This window comes from Pezoporus wallicus, unplaced genomic scaffold (genome assembly GCF_028554395.1).
Source record: "Pezoporus wallicus isolate ANWC-B61680 ecotype Strahan unplaced genomic scaffold, APGP_CSIRO_Pwel_v1 contig_4758, whole genome shotgun sequence".
Lineage (NCBI taxonomy): Eukaryota > Metazoa > Chordata > Aves > Psittaciformes > Psittacidae > Pezoporus > Pezoporus wallicus.
The window spans coordinates 587,200-594,018 of record NW_026641872.1 but is presented as its reverse complement, the minus strand read 5'-3'; positions in this window follow the sequence as shown (position 1 = coordinate 594,018).

Sequence of the window (6,819 nt, the reverse complement as noted above, 5' to 3'; positions counted from 1 at the left end):
ATTTTTAAAATTCTAAAAGAGGAACTGATCTTATTTAGAGGACTAAAACATCTGGAGAAAAAATATAGACCATATGATTTTTTTTCTCTTAGTATGTACAGAAGTTTAATTATTCTTCCCCATCTGTGTAAGTATACATAAGTATAGCTTATAGTTAATGACAACCTTGATTCCCTTTCACAAATAATATTATTTTCTTCTATTAAATTGCTGTAGGAGTTCTGCGGGATACAAATCACTGATTCTCTTTAACCTCACAATAATGTTTTTCTCCAGTTCTTTTCTTTTTTTTTCCATATTGTTGATTACATTATGACCTGTTGAAACAAAGACTATTTCTTAATGTTTATTTGGAGTTTATTTAGAATGGTAGGATTGTGATCTAGATCAGAATTTTTAGAAAACAATAATAAAGCCTATTTTCCATTTGTCTCATTTTATCAAGATATACAGGTATGTAAGAATTTTCACTTAGAGAAAATAATGTCTCCAGCTACATCCCTTAATGTATTCTAACTGGACTATTCAGCTGGTCTTGTGAAATTTGAAACTGAAAACTATTTTACACTGATACATTTCTGATTATATTAAAGATCTGCTTTTCAAATAAGGACCTAAATTCACAAACATTAACACAGAGCTTTACAGATATGCCTCAAATGAATTCTTAGACTATTATTTCAAACCTATTGCTATGGTAAGCTGTTCTACTATGACTTTTTTGCTTGTATCAATAAAAAGGATTTTTTTTTTTCTATTGCAAATAATAGGAACAAACTAAAAACAGCTCTAAAGTGCAACCTGCAACAACAGATATGTCTAGACTGGTATATTATTATTATATGTCATAAGGCTTTTTTGACATATTTGTATAATACAAATGTTTGTATGTACTTTCTACTTTGGGAAGAATAGGTTATGGAAGCTGAGAAATATTCCAGAAATGGCCTTATGTCTCATGAGTACATAATGAGCATTCTTGCACAGTTATTTTGATGATTAAATGTTCTGCTAAATTACAGTCTAGAAACAGATTCTGTTATTGTTTCTACAAGCAACAAGCTGAAACAATTAGCATTGTCAGGGAAGACTACAAGACCTTACGTGTATTGCAGGAGAGCAGAATGTGGCTGAAAGTAATGAAACCTACACAGAAGTTATACTGATTACTTCTTCCATTTCTATACAAAGCTTTTCTACTTCATACAACTGGTTTTGTTAGAGAATAGGAAAATTTGAAATTGCCATCAAAGAAACACTGTTTTTTAAAATTCTTTATATCTATAAAAGTAAACAGTAATCTTGTTGTGGTTTAAACCCAGTCAGGCAACTTGTTCACTCACTCCCAGTGAGTGGTGCCATGCTGACAGCAATCGAGCCCCCCCCCCCCCCCTTCCCCCAGCCCCCCCTCCCCCCCAGGGCTCTCCCCTTCCCCGCTCCCAGAGGAATGGGGAGGAGGATCGGAAGAGTGCAACTCCTACGGGTTGAGACAAGAACAGTCCAGCAACCAGTGTACAACACAAATCACCACCGCTACTACCAACGACAGCAATGCTAAGAGAAAATAACAAGGGAAGAGAATACGATACCACCGGCCAAGAAACGAGTCCCACCTGGAAGCCCGTGTCCTTCCGGGTAACTCCCAGTTACCCCCCACCCCGGGCATGACGTGCTGTGGTATGGAATACCTCTTTGGCTAGCCTGGGTCAGGCGCCCTGTCTCTGCTTCCTCATGGCTTCCCCTCCTCCCTGGCAGAGCATGAACCTCACAAAGTCCTTGGTCAGGGTAAACATCACTTAGCAACAACCGAAAACATCGGCTTCACCAACACTGTTCCCAGGCTGGAAGTCAAAGCACTGCACTGCACCAGCTACCACGAAGGAGAAACATGACTGCTACTGCTGTACCCAGGACAAATCTTCATGGTATTGTAAGACATTCATAGCTGACACCAGGCCTCCACAAATTTCAGCCTCAGATTTGACACATGTTTGACCTAATATATAGTTTCTATATAAGAGTTGAAGTGATTGATCTCTGACACTTGTACTATCAGCTAGAATGTGTAAAAAACAATAGCAGAAAGTTAATATGGAAAGATAAATAGACCACTCCTTAAGAGGCACGGAGCCTTAAGAAGAACAAACGAGAAAGATTGGCACAAATAAGCATTTCCTAAGAAAATAGCTTTCAGCAAAGCTGTCAAATATCTAGGAAGAAAACCAGACAGAAAACATATTTTAAAAGGTTGTGTGAGATTTACAAATCAAATTGCTCGCTGTTTTTTAGCACAGACCTCAAAAAAAATTATGACTCTGGGCTTCCTTAAATTTAACTTGGCTACTTTGTATTCCTGGAAGATGAGTTTACCAAGATTACATTAGACTGCTAAATAGTATTTCAGTGGATGTGGGAATATGGCATGACAAAGTTTGAGAAGACCTAGATTATAGAAACTATCTGGAAGTGGCTTAAATTTGAATATTTCATAATCAGAGATCTTCACAAGGAAGTGGTCTAAAACCTTAAGTTCCAAACAAAATCTTTATGTGCAATTCCTTAGTTTCATTGAAAATGAAGATTCAGAGTTTTTTTTTATCACTTATTAAATTCAGTTATCTTTTTATAAATAGGTTTGAAAATACTGGTTTTTATTTTGTTTATGCCTTAGAAATCTCTTGTTGATCATTTCCCTTTTCTGCATCCCAAAAAAACATTCTTTGTTCATTGTACTTTTTAAAACAAAGAAGGAATTTCAATTAACAGGCAGAATGTTTTGTTATGGTATACATTTATTTTTCTTTTCTATTACTCAAGGTAATTTGCAGTGCCTGACTCAGCAGAGAAAGTGAGGCTTATATTAATCTTTCTGTGACTAAAAGAAGAAAGTAATGCAGTTCAGTTAAAGTTGTTTCATAAAAAGGCATTGATCATAATGGAAAATCAGAGCAATGTGTCATAAATTTTAGGAAGAAGAGAACTGACTGAAAAATTATCCCAAATGTGGAAATGCATACTTAGGATCTATCTTAGGCTATGTAGCATGATACTCATTTGTAAATTACAAATAAACCAAAAGGAATTTTTTATGTAAGTCAATTAAGCTTGTAGTTCCAATAGCTATGCCATTAAATACTTGCATTAAAGAATTTCAGAACTCTAAAATAAGAGTCAAGAAATGTCAAAGCAATAAATGCTGCAGCCAGAAAGTTAAGGGGAAAACAGTAACACCATTGATTTGTAATAACATGCTTAAGCTTTCCATATAAATAACAAAGATAATATGTCTTTTCAAGCTTTGCAACCAACAATCTCCAGCTTTTGACAAGACTGCAAACAAACTCTAATTTGGTAATACCATCAATTTACTTAAACATCAAAAAAATTAACACATTATGCTGGGTTGCAGGAAAATTGAAGCAACACTAAACTAGACCAAAAGCTGTAGGAAGAATTTCTTGGGGAAAAAATACATATTTTCTTATTTTATGAGTATGAGGTTGGGATTCAGTGGGATATGATTGCAAACAAAGCTGAAATAGGTGGATATGGATGTGTGGATTGGTGTGCTACAGGAGGAACATATCTTTATAACAACATTATTATCAAAGGTTCCAGCTTTATACTGTGGGGTTATAATTAAGTTCTTTACTTCTAAAGAAGTAAATGCCTGTGTTCTGTAGACATTTCTTCCTTTCTCTCCCAAATTTCCACTATCTTCCTTCGTATTTCTCCGAAGTTTATTTTCCTTGTAGCTTCCTCTGATAAAGCATGTTCCTATTCCAACTGCCTGACCATATCAGGCTGAACAAAAGTTAAAGCAAAGTATTATGGGCATTGTCCAAATACCTCTTAAACACTGGCAGACACGGGTCCACTTCTCTATGAAGCCTGTTCCAGTGTTTGACCACCATCTTGGTAAAGAAATGCTTCCTAAAGAACAGTCTGAACCTACCCTGGCACAGCTTTGAACCATTCCCACACATCCCAATTTTACTTGTGCTTGGTATTACTCTGTCCCAGGTGCAGAATACGGCATTTGTTCCTGTTAAATTTCATGGCAATGATGATTACCCAACGTTCCAATCTATCTAGATCCCTCTTGAGGGCCTCTTGTCCCTCAAGAAAGTCACCAGGACCTCCCCATTTAGTATCACTGTCGTGGTTTAAACCCAGTCAGGCAACTGGGTTTAACCTGCTGAACCCAGGACAATCATCAACAAACTTATGAATGGTGCATTCAACTCCTCCATCGAGAATACTGATAAAAATATCAAACAGACTGGGACCTAGAATAGAGCCCTGAGAAACACCACTGGTGACCAGTTGCTAGCCAGATGTAGCCCCATTCAGTACAGCCCCTTGAGCTCTGCACTTCAGCCAGTTGTTTACTCAGTGCACCATGAATATGCTCATACCCCAGCTGAACAACTTGTCCAGAAAGATGCTGTGAGGGACAGCGCTGAAAACCTTACTAAAATCCACAAAAAATAATTTTTGAAGAAAAGCTTTCTGCCATTTGGTAATTTTGAAGTCAATCTTTGTGCAATCAAGTTAGTTACTCACTTTTCTGTGATACATGTAGATAGAAACAGTTACCTGTTCCAAAGACCCCACTTGTGATTCTGGTTAGCTGAGAAGCAGAAAAACTCTTTTGTGGCTCTATCTATAGCTAATTCTGTCCTTAAGCAGGGAACACTCTAAATTATCTTGTACAGGGCTGTGCATCTATACTGACGTAACACATCTAAACAGCATCTGATCTGACCTGGGTATACCAGCTCTGTACTACATTATAAACTGTGGTTATTGACTAAGCAGCCTCAGGGTTCAGACAAATGATCAAGTCATCCAAATCATTTGAGCTAATTAATTGGCTAAGTTCTTAGTTTGCCTCTGACAAATGTGAAGTAAAATGACATCCTAATGAAAGAAGGTTAAGGCACGCTGTCTTTGGTACAGCCAGATATCAGATTTTTTTTAATTCAGGCTAGCTTCATCAGCCAAGATAAAACAGATATTTGCCTGTCTTCAGGCTACACTTTATGTAAGTACACCTACCTGTTGGCTGTACTGTTAACAGTAAAAATGCCACTGCTTTTCTGTGTGGGCTACAATAGTCTTATGAAATGTCTGTGGATTTGGATTTAAATTTACAAAATCTTTTTTTTTCTTTTTAGCTGGTAGATATTATTGTTGCAGAGAAAAGGTGAAATGCAGAAGCTTGCAAAAACAAAGAAACCAGTCAAAGAAATAATCCCAAGTAATATTGCCAAAATATTTTTTTTTTAAGTAATCCTACAGCTTTCAGTACAGTCCCATAATTCTGATGATAATGGTGTGATTTTGTGACTTCTGGAAGATTTTTACACCAAGGTTTGGCTGTCATTGCCTATGTATCTCATTCATTACAAAAATGAATGGTAAAGCTAATGCTTCTCTAACATGAAAGAAAATCATAAAGGAATGGAATAGTTCATAGAGTACACAGATTTTCTGCTGGTGGATGCAGTCAATTCCTGCCATATCCAGGTTTATAACATCATGGTACCACTGAAGAAGTCTTGCAGGTATTCTTTTCCACACAAACAAGTACAGCTTGGGCAAAATTTCTGCATACCTTCCAGAAGAAAAAAAAATTTAAACCACTAATATTTTCAGCTTTCCTAGGTAAATATTTTAAAATACATAAAAGAACTCTCTTGATGTAGGTAATGAGAAGGTCTATGTGAACAGTTTCATCAAGCACCCTCCTCAAAGACTAAGGGTTAAGAGATCTGAATACTTAAGGAAAGCTCCTTTTTCACATAAGGCATTCTGTATCACAAGAAAGTAACTTAAAAAGGAAGAGATATTACATATGAAAATAATATTAAATTTTCTCAATATTTTGTGTAAGACAGGAAATGGCACTTGAAAACATTTTTTCATTTTGCAACATTGGCATTACATTTTAATTACATTGACTGCATTATTGGAATACTTCTTTCAAGTCCAACTTTTTTTTTTCTGATGAAAAATGTAGACTGAAATGTTGATTCTTTAGAAAAAAAAAAAAAAGGTACTTTATCAAACAGCAGGGGGCAATGAAACATAAATCAAAATAAAAAAAAAGTTTCTTTACAAACCAGAGGAAACATAAAATAGAATATTACTACCTGAACATTCTGTTTGCTTTAGTGAATGTTTTATGAGCAGATAAAAATACAATGGGATTTTTTTTTGAAAGGAAAATAAAAGAGAATTTTTCATGTAACCTACAAAAGTATATGACCAGATGTATATGTAGTTTGTGATATGTCAGAAGCTCAATAATTTTTTTCTGTAGAAATTTTTAAATCTTTTCAAATGGCTATGTGTTCCAGGTCTGTAAACATCCTTATCTGTCTGTTAAGTTGAATGATATAACTATATAGAAATAAGATTCCACTGAAAAGAGGAGTTTAGTTTCCTCTAAAAAAGCACATTATAATAACTTATCTCTTTCATTGTAGCATATTTTTAGTGTATGTAATTACATTTTTTTGTCATATTATTTATGAAGAGTGTAAAACAGTGTAGTACTTAAGACATTTGGGAGCTCTATTTATTATCAAAAGTACTAACTGGTTTCAAATGTAAATGAAGTTATCTAGGGGCCTATAGGGATGCTGGGGAGGGACTATTCATTAGGGACTGTAGTGACAGGACAAGGGGTAATGGGTTAAAACTTAAACAGGGGAAGTTTAGATTGGATATAAGGAAGAAATTCTTTCCTGTTAGGGTGGTGAGGCATTGGAATAGGTTGCCCAGGGATGTTGTGAATGCTCCATCCCTGGC